The sequence below is a fragment of the Gracilinanus agilis genome, chromosome 2 (genome assembly GCF_016433145.1).
Source record: "Gracilinanus agilis isolate LMUSP501 chromosome 2, AgileGrace, whole genome shotgun sequence".
NCBI lineage: Eukaryota > Metazoa > Chordata > Mammalia > Didelphimorphia > Didelphidae > Gracilinanus > Gracilinanus agilis.
The window spans coordinates 288,974,942-288,986,091 of record NC_058131.1 but is presented as its reverse complement, the minus strand read 5'-3'; positions in this window follow the sequence as shown (position 1 = coordinate 288,986,091).

Here is an 11,150-nt window from a genome sequence, read left to right as displayed (position 1 = left end):
CAGTTTATTGCTGGAAGGAACCTTAAAGATCGTGTAATCCCACGTTCTGATTTTGCAAATGAGGAAACTGAATCTAGGGAGGGCAAGTGAAACGGATCAGAGTCTGGCTTCAGAGAGTAAGAGGATCAGGAAGCTGAGCCATAGATGCTTTTTACATTGTGGTCAATGCAAAGAGCCTGGACAATATGGAGGTTCACTCAGGGCTCTGTAACATACTGTTTGTGCAAGCCCTTAACCTCTTAGTTTTCCCATCTGCAAAATGAGGAAACTGAATCTGATGAAAAGAGAACTTGGTAGGGGCAATGACCGAGGGCCAGGGTCTCTAGAACTGGAACAACAAGACCTACCTGTCCCATAGATTGAATCAGGATGATTTCAGCCTATTGCTTTCCATTCTAACATTAAATAGTAAATCTTTTGGTTTCAGATTTTGATTCTTCATTAGTATACAAATTCCTACAGAGAAAAACAATGATTAAAAAACAAACCAACTCTTATCTTCTGTCTTAGACTAAGGGTTCCAAGGTGGTAGGGGCTAAGCAATTGGAATTAAGTGAACTGCCCAAGGCCATACAGCTAGGCAGTGTCTGAGAGTAGATTTGAACCCAGTCCTCTGACTCCAGGCCGAGGCCTTTTCATTGTGCTACCTGGCTGCCTCCAAATAATGGTTTCTTATCAGAGGTTCTTTATCTAGGGGCCATGAACTTTATTTTTATTTTTGCAATAAAAATCCTATTTAATGAGGGATTATGGAAACAGTAAATGCATACAATAAAATGCAGATGAGTATAAAGACCAATCATATTAAAATATGGTTATTGAATCTTTTTTTTTAATCCATGGATTCTAAATTGAGAACTTTGCTCTAGGCAGTAGGGAGCCATTGCTATTTGAAGGATGGATTGGAAGGGCAAGAGGCCATTTAGGAACATCACAGTTGTGAAGGTGAAAGGTAATGAGGACCTGACTTAGAAAGTTAGATGCCATAGGCATTGTAGAAATTAAATTGAAAGGACTTGTCAATTGTCTGTGTGATAGGGTAAAAGTTAGGGAAAAGTCAAAGATGGCGGACTTAGAGATTTCAAGTGTGGGTTACTAGGTGGTGGTACAGAAGGAATAAGGAAGTTGGGAAGAAGGACAGTTTGAGGGGTGGAGGGTAAGATGTTGGTCTGGACTGGATGAGTTTGAGTTGTTGGCAGGAGAGAAGAAAGAGCACTGGGGACCATGAATTTAAAAACATTTTGTTTTCTAAATGAATTTACATCTATCTGGTTTCCTTGATAATCTTAAATAATTTAGTTTGTACATTAAAAAAAAAATCATTCTGAGATGAAGTTCATAGGTTTCACCAGAGTAGCAAAATGGTCCCAAAAAGGTTAAGAACCCTTGTGTTAAATTAGCAAAAGTGGGAGAGATTAAATGAAATATTGGATTTGGAGTCATAGAAGATCCAAATCCTAATCCTAGTCTCCTCCTATTACTTTTGTTACCTTGAACAAGTCTCTGGGTTTTAATTTTATCACTAAAATGGGGATAACAATATTGGTACTGATTGCTTTGCAGAGCTGTGAAAAATAAAAGTGCTTTTCTTAAAATGTTATAGGAAGGGGGGCAGCTGGGTAGCTCAGTGGAGTGAGAGTCAGGCCTAGAGACGGGAGGTCCTAGGTTCAAGCCCGGCCTCAGCCACTTCCCAGCTGTATGACCCTGGGCAAGTCACTTGACCCCCATTGCCCACCCTTACCAATCTTCCATCTATGAGACAATACACCGAAGTACAAGGGTTTAAAAAACAAAAAAATGTTATGGGAAGTGGGGCAGGTGGGTAGCTCAGTAGTAGATTGAGAGCCAGGCCTAGAGATGGCAGGTCCTGGGTTCAAATGTGACCTCAGATACTGCCTAGCTGTGTGACCCTGAGCAAGTCACTTAACCCTAGTTGCCTAGCCCTTACTGCTCTTTTGCCTTAGAACCAGTACACTATATTGATTCTATGACAGAAGGTATGGGTTAAAAAAAATGTTATAGCAAAGTGAGATATTATTTGTAATTGACACCTCAGTGTGAGTGGGAAAAACATACTAACCTGAAGGCAAAATTTACAGGTGGGGTTGGGCAGGGGACCTGGAGGGGGAAAGAGACCAATAAGACATTGCTTGGAGAGCACAGGTAAACTGGGTTTTAGTCATATCTCTGCCCTTTTCTCTTTGACTTTAGGTCACTTCCCCTTTCTTGATCTCATTCTTGTTATTTAGGAAATGAGCAGGTTAGATTTCATGCTTCTATGTGCTCTTTTGAAGGGAAAGGCTACCCTGCTGATCACCACAGTGCTTCATGGTAAACAACTTTCGTGATAAGTTGGTTTATCGGGGGCTTGCTTGCACATTTGCTGTCATAGTTTTGTAATCTCTTCTGGGTAAGTTAGTGTTGTTGACAAGTCTTCAGGCCAGTCATGCAATACCCCCCTCATGCCCACTCACAGGATATTGGTCCTCAGGCTACGTCTGTTCCCAGTCCCACTGTAGATGTCATATTTATTATTAGCTGATGTCACTGTTTCTTCATGTCAGAGCACAAATGATGTGCTTAGAGCTAAAGTTTCATTTTGAGACTTTAGGATTCAAACCTAGACACTATGAGTGGGAATGGCTGAGCAGGGCAGAAGACAGGGAGTTCAGCCTTTGGGCCTCCATTTTCTGCCTTCCTCTACAAATCTGCTCTTCAACACCGCTGCCTAATTCACCTTCTTTAGAGAAAGTACAGACTTCTCTGCGTGGACTTCAAGAATGGTGCCAGCTTAATGTCATCCTAATCCTCTTCACATCCTCTTTATTCTAGGGTAACTGAACTATTATCTGTCCCCTCCCATGTCTCCATATTTTCCTCCCTTGGTCAGACTTTGCTCCCTATCTATGTTTGCTTATTTGGTCCTTAACCCTTGCCCAACTCCTTGATGCTGAATTTCCCAGATCAAATGCCAACTCCTCCATGAAACTTTGATTCCTCCACGGGGATCAGGAGTGGGATGAACCTTTTTCTTTTTTGATTTCACAGAGCACTTTATACTTTAAAGTACTTATTATCTAATACTACATGAAGTTCATGGGGGCAAAGAAACATGTCTCATCTAAACTTTGTATCTCCTTTGGACCAAAGGAGCACAGTGCTTTGTACACAGAAGACTCTTCATAAATGTTTATTGCACATTGAAAGAATATGAGGATAGAATGCCTAAGCTGGAAGGGACCACAGAGACCATCTAGTCCAACCTCTCCATTTTACAGATAAGGAAAGTGAAAGAACTAGTGACTTGATCAAGGCCATGCGTCAGGGAAGTGACAGAGCCAAGATTAGAAGCCGGCCATCTGATTTACAGTCTAGTGTTCTTTCCACTGCATCAAGTTATCTTTCCAGTCTGCCCTCAGGCTACTCTTAAGGGAACTCCGGAGGGACTTTCTGGAAGTAATAAACATCAAGTGCAATTTTCCAAAAGCATATTGAAGTAGATAGTTTCAGGTGTGGGTGTGTTATGGTACTATAAAGACAAATCTGTATGGATAGATAATTAGAAATGAGGAAAAGAGAAATTTCTGCTTGGAGTTTATAAGTTTATAAGCACTTTCCTCAAAATTCAGCAAACTCTGTAGTGGCTAATGTCAGGCATTGTTATTTCTTTCTGCAGTGGAGATAAATGAGATGAACTTGCCCATGGTCATATGCTTATAAGTCTTCAAGCCAGGATTCAAATCCAAGTCTCCTAACTCCAAAGCTAGTCTCTTTCCAGTATGCCTCTGATATTTCTTCTCCCTCCCCCCCCCCCCCCCAACCCTTACCTTCAGTCTTGGAATCAAGACTCTGTATTGGTCCAAGGAAGACGAGTGGTAAAGATTAGGCAATGGGGGTTAACTGACTTGCCCAAGGTCACACGGCTAGGAAGTATATGAAGTCAAATTTGAACCCAGGTCCTCCCAACTCCGGGCCTGACATCCTAGCTATTCCTCTACTACCTTTTACAGGTAGGTTTTCCTGTTGCTTGTGCCTACCCTCCCACAAGAAATTACTTTGTATCTCTTTTGTATTTTATTTAACTCTGTTATATCTCCCACTATGACCATGAAAGGTCTTTCAAAGCAGAGAATTTCATATTTTGTACTTGTATTCTTAGGGTCTGGCCTAGTGACTTAATAATTTCTTGTCAAGTGAACTAATTGGTGACAAGTTTGCAGCTTGTATGACAAACTTTAATGGCTATACAACAGAATAAAAGTATTAAGGTGACATTTTGTTACTTGTGTATATATCTTTTTCTTCCCCTGACTCCTGCCCTCCCCACCACTTAAATGCCGAACTGAATTAAACTAATATCACATATGCATGATAGGTGGCTATGTCATAAATTAAATGATTTGCCCAGTATATGATGTTCAATACATATTATTGAAGCTGAAATAATGCTTTGGCAGTACATTGGCAAACTGTAACATGCTGAGAAAAGGGCAACTAGGATAGGAATATAAATTCAAAAACCATGCCATCAAGGATAGCTCAGGAGATTGAAGCTAATTTTAGGGAGGTCCTGGGTTCAAATCTTGCCTTAGATACTGCCTAGTGTTGTGACCCTGGGCAAGTCACTTGACCCCCATTGCCTAGCCCTTACCGCTCCTCTGCCTTGGAGCCAATACACAGAAGTTAAGGGTTTGAAAAAAATATATAGGGAAGAATATCTTCTATTTGGAGGTCTCCAACAATATAACAGGTTGCCTTGAGAGTTAGTGAGCTCTCTGTCTCTGGGGGTATTCAGAACAGCAATTAGAAGAGCAACTGTCGTAGAAACTGTGGATATTTCAGTATATTTGGTTTCCTTAATAATCTTGTGCATTTTATTTTATACATGTAAGGATGTCATACTGAGAAGGGTACATGACAAAAAAAAATTAAAAACCCCAGTACCAGGTAATCCTTTCAGGCCTCTTCCAGCCCTGGAGTTCTTTGATTCTAGATGGGGAGGAGGAACAATTGTAGAATCTTGCTGGAGAGTCTAGAGTTTTCACTTGAGTTCTGTGTTCTGGGAGAATAGGGAGAGGGAGGAAGACAATGGGAAATGGCTACTTCCTGTGGTCAGTTAAGCAACAGCTTCATGGAATAGAGGGAATTGAAAGACATTTTAAAACATGGAATGGAGCTGCTTGGCAGACTGGGGCAAATGGTTGTCCCCAGCATGTGATAAAGCTCAGGAGGAGGAGTAACAACTCTTGGGGTCGTTGGGCCTGGGAGTGAAGGTCTATTAAGGTTTTGAGGTTAGGTTAGAAGCTTGATATAAGAAGGCAAGGCCATCTTAGCTGATTGGTAACAGAGGAGGAAGCTGCTGGAGAGTCCTATAGAGAGGGAAAGGTTGGTTTGAGAGGCTGAAAAGATGTGCTAAGGAATACTTAGAATTAATATTGAAATGGAAGAGACCCTAAAATCAGGCTGAAATGGAGGCTGAACATGACTATGGTTCTGTGGCAGGAATTCATGTCAAAGGAAAGCCTAAAAAGACAGGGTTGGAAATGGTCATAGGAATTCAAAGCTGACTGGGGGCAGTTGGGTGGTTCAGTGGATTGAGAGCCAGGCCTAGAGACGGGAGGTCCTAAGTTCACTTCCCAGCTGTGTGACCCTGGGCAAGTCACTTGACCCCCATTGCCTACCCTTACCACTCTTCTGCCTTGGAGCCAATGCACAGTATTGACTCCGAGACGGAAGGTAAGGGTTTAAATAAAAAAAAAAAAGGAAGAAATTCAAAACTGAAAGAGATTTCAGAGGTCATTTAGATCAGTGTTTCCAAAGCAGGGGCCAGGATCCCTAGACAATGGTAGTTTCACTTCAAGGCTGCTGTAGCCTGACCCTATAGAGTAGGTAATAAACCACTCCAGAGTAGAAAGATGGGTTGGATTCAGGAGTGTGTTTTGGTAAATGATAAAAACTTGGCTGTCTGAAAATCCACAACACCCATATAAGTTTAATCTTCATTCGTGTATAACCTTTATTTGATTGCTTGCCATCTCAGGGAGGAGGTATGGACATGGGGAGGGAGAGAATTTGGATTGCAAAATGTCAAAAATGTTAAAAATTATTTCTACATGTAATTGGGGAAAAGTACAATAAAATATTACAGGGAAGAAAAAAGTTTAATCTGCATTAACATGTTCTCTATCATTTTTTTTTTAAACTCTTACCTTCCATCTTAGAATCAATACTGTGTATTGGTTCTAAGACATATGAGTGGTAAGGGGTAGGCAATGGGGGGGTTAAGTGACTTGCCCAGGGTCACACAGCTAGGTGATATCTGAGGTCAAATTTGAACCCAGGACCCCTATTTCTGGGCCTGGCTCTCAGTCTATTGAGCCACCTAGCTCCCCCACTCCATTGCTTTTTAAAGTCTAGTCCAGTGATTCCCAAAGTGGGCACTACCACCCCCTGGTGGGTGCTGCAGAGATTCAGGAAGGCGGTGATGGCCACAGGTGCATTTATCTTTCCTATTAATTGCTATTAAAATTTTTAAAAAATTAATTTCCAGTGGGCTAAGTAATATTTTTTCTGGAAAGGGGGCGGTAGGCCAAAAAAGTTTGGGAACCACTGGTCTAGACAATCAACAAAATAATAAATCAACTCCTGTTTTGTAGTATTAATTGGTTTCCAAGATATAAATGCTCACAATGAATACTTAACAATTGACTTTCTCCAGGCTGTACAAGCTGATACCAGCAAAACCTTGGCTGCATCCCACCCTCCCTTTGAAGCTTGTTTCCCACACAGCTACATCTGGTCTTTTCCTTCAATATTCTCCAGCTGTGTAAGTTCTTGACCTCCCCTCCTTCTGCACCAAGTGTTAGTTCCTAAGGGATATTATAAGCTACCTGCTGGCCAAATACCCACAACAAATAGCTGCAAAGGCACCATAGAGAAAAACCTCCTAGCCATTCCTTGGCTCCAGCTCCAGGGTAATGACCAGTGAGTGAGAGCTTTATCTTATCCCTTTTCACTTTGGGTAGTTCAGATCTAATTACATAATTTTTTAAATTCATTTTTTTTCAATCAGGAAAAATCTGCTCTCTTTCCCTCTCGCCCCTTCCCTCATTGAGAATAATAATGATAATTTTAAAACCCTCTGTTACAAACATGTAGTCAAGCGAAACAAATTCTTCATTGGCCATGTCCATTAAAAAAACGTTTGGGTAAAAGAGAGCAGAAGAAGGAAGTCCTTCTCCTCTTTTTAAATCTTTCCTTTCCTTTTAGAATTGATATTAAGTATGAGTTTCAAGGCAGAAGAGCAGTAAGGGCTAGATCATTGGGGTCAAATGACTTGCCCAGGGTCACACAGCTAGGAAGTATCTGAGACCAAATTTGAACCTAGGACCTCCTCTCACCAGGAGAGTCTGGCTCTATCCATTGAGCCCCCAGCTCTGTTCCTTCCTCTTTTATTGGTTCAGTTCCCATTGCCCATACTGTTGGTGAACTGGGATCCACACCCACTGGATAAAGCAGATTAGAGCTGCCAAAAAGAGCACAGCAGAAAGGCCAGAAAGAAGAATGTAAAGAAATGAGCTGGGGGTGGAGGCGGTGAGGTGGGTTTCAGGTGTTGGGAGGTGATCCCAAAGGGGCCTAGGAGTTTAAGCCATGGCAGCCCTGGAGCCAGGTTTGCCTGCAGGATGGTGCAATCAGCCAACCAGGCATGGGAACTCTGAGAAGCCAGGAGCCTGGGCTCAAGCCCAAGGAGGGTTTTGGACTTGGAACTGTGAAGGTGCTCCATAGGAATGGAGCTAAGCTATGGAACTTTCTCCTTCCTCTCTCCAGAGACAGATGGGGCAGGCAGAGAGTAGCATTATTCCTCCAAGTGTTGGGGCAATACGTTTGTCCAGTTGTTATTGTACCTTCTGAAGTAAATATTTCATTTTAAAAGTTAAAAAAGAAGAAAATGAATCTATCTGTATATACACATAAATGTCTCATTCTGTATGCTAATTCTCATCTCTTTATCAGGAAGTTGGTAACATGTTTCATCATTAGTCCCCTGGAGTCATGATTTGTCATTACACTCATCTGACTTCCCAAGTCTTTCAAAATTGTTTGTCTTTATCATATTGTTGTCATTGTATAAATTGCTCTCTTGTTTCTAGTCACTTCACTCTGCATCCATTCAAACAAGTCTCCCTAGGTTTCTCTGAAATGACTCCCTTCATCATTTCTTACGGCACAATAGTATTCCATCAACAAGATCTATATCATATCTTGTTCAACTATTCCCCAATGGACGGGCTTCTCCTCAGATTCCAAATCTTTGCTAACTCAAAAGGAGCTATAAATATTCTTAGTATATCTTCGGAGTTTATTTTGTTTAGGATCAAGCCTTCCCTTGATCTAGCCTCCCTCTAATTCTCCTTTCTCCCCTTTCCTTTCTATTTCCTTATTGAATGAAATGTATTTCTGTATCCAACTTTGTGTTTGGATATTCTTCCTGGCTTTGACTGTTTGGTGAAAGTGAGGTTCAAATGCTGCCTGTTCCCCTACTCCTTCCTCTTTTCTTTCCTTTTTTCTTTTTCTTCCTTTTCTTCTTTTTTTTTTTTTAGCATCATGACATAACAGAACCACTCTCAGGCCTTCTATTAATTAGACTCCCTTCATATAGAAGTGATAAAGTTCAGAGAGGGTACATGTGTCATATCTTCCCATATTAGAATGTAAACAGTTTATCCTTATTTCGTGCTTTATCATTCATGTTTGTATTTTTATATTTCTCTTTACTCCTGTGTTTGAATTTCAGATTTCCTACACACTTCTGGTCTTTTCATCAGGAAAGCTTGGAAGTCCTCTATTTCACTGAATGTACATTTCCCCTTCCCAACGATTATACTCAATTTTGCTGGGTAAATTATTCTTGCTTCTAAGTGAGTCCTTTGTCCTTTGACTTCTGAAATAGCATGTTAATATTCTTTTATAGTGGTGACTACTAAATTATGTGTGATTCTGATTGTCTCCTCACTATTTGATTTCTTTCTGATGATTTTCAAGAGTTTTTCTTTGACCTGGGAGCTCTGGATTCAAACTATAATATTCTTGGGAATTTTTATCTTGGGGTTTCTTCCAGGAGGTGGCCAGTAGGTTCTTTCTATTTCTACTTTCTCCTATGGTTCCAAGAGAACTAGACAGTTTTAAGATTTTCTGAAATATGATGTGAAGGCTCTTTTTTTTGTGGTTATGATTTTTAGGTAGTCCAGTGATTCTTAATTTTTTTTTCTCTTCATTCTATTTTCCAGGTCAATTGTCCTGGCCACATTGCTTCTCCAATGCCCTTAGACCTCTCTGTCTGTCTCCTTATGCAGACATGGGCTAGAAAAGTGACTCACTATGATTTTTTTTTTTTTTGCTTTCCTGATCAGGGTTCAGTTTGGTACATTTTCTAGATTGATTTGGTTGGGGGCAGGAGGAGCTTGCTGTACTTCGTACTCCTTCACCATATTGGCCCCTTATTACATTATCTGTCCTCCCTCAAAACCTGCCCTTCTTCACATATCTATCAGATATTTCTATGAGAGCAACGCAATCCTTTCGGACATTTAGGCTTATCACCTCCATGTAATCTTCAATCCCTCAGTCTTCCTGTTCCCTCAGTTCCTTCGGATCCAGTCAGTTACCAAATCTTGTCATTTTTATTTCCATAGGATTTTTCATATATGTCCCTTCTCTCTACTCACACAGCTACTACCCTAATCCAGGTCCTCACCTCCTGTTATCTAGACTTTCGAAAAAGTTGCAGTAAAATATATGTCCCCATATAAGATAGGTATGCCTTACATGGCCTACCCCTCTCCAAGGAAGTCTGTTCTGTTTTGTGGGGAACAGGAGAAGGGCTATGGATGGGGATGTGCTCTTTTCAATGCCCATCTTTAAGATGGGTTATCTGGCCCAATTTATATGCAAATGAGCCTTTGTGCTTACCCAGATCCCATAAGAGGGAGGTACCCAGGGTTGTGCTGGTAAATATTTAAAAATCAGCTCTGAGAAAAACAAATTATATACAACATACTTTTTTATTTTCTTTAAACCATTCCCTTCTGTTTTAGAATCAATACTAAGTATTGGTTCGGTGGCAGAAGAGAGGAAAAAGAGAGGAAAGGGCTAGACAAGGTGTGGGGTTAAATGACTCGCCAAGAATCATACAGCTAGGAAGTATCTGAGACCAGATTTAAACCCAGGACCTAATGTTTCCAGGTCTTTGTTCTCTATCCACTGAGCACAACATCCTTTTTTTTTTTTTTTTAAACCCTTAACTTCTGTGTATTGGCTCATAGGTGGCAGAGTGGAAAGGGTGAGCAATGGGGGTCAAGTGACTTGCCCAGGGTCACACAGCTGGGAAGTGTCTCAGGTCAGATTTGAACCTAGGACCTCCTGTCTCTAGGCCTGGCTCTCAATCCACTGAGCTACCCAGCTGCCCTCCACAACATCCTTTTAAATTTAATCTGAATCCTTTTACAATTTCTCTCTTTTAGAAAGTCTAGAAATGAACAAAACAACATATCAAGATTTGTAGTATTTGCCAGCTTCTGAGATTAAATACACTGAAAATTTAATAATTGGGGTTCCTGAGCTAGAGCTAGAGCATTCTAGCATATTCCTGGAGGGTACCCCTATGAAAGATGGCAGGAGCCTTCTTCTGGAAGAAACCATCTTTCACTCTTTGCATTCCTCTGTCGTGTGAATGGAAACAGCCTCTCTCCATTGGCTGCATAGCTGGAACAGGCAGCCTCTTTAGAACTATCTGATTGGACCAATATCTCTGGAAAAGGCCAGGGGTCGGTGGTGGAGGTTCCTTTTATCCAAAGCCTAGGTGCCAGGAAGCGAGCTGAATGTATGAGGATGAAGGACTTCTTTCCCCATTCCACCTCCATTGAGGCTTTGTGATTCAGGGTTTCCATATTTTGTTGGTCCTTTTCAGTTGTAGGTGCAAGCTCAGGGTCCCTAAAACCTGGGAGTTTAAGTCACAGAGACCTTGGAATTAGGATTCTACTCTGAGAATTCAGGGTGCTGGATTGCAAGCCTGAGGGTGGCCTTTGGACTTGGAACTTGTTGGAACTAATGCTATATAGTTAGTAAGTCAAGTTATGTTCCCTCCTCAGAAA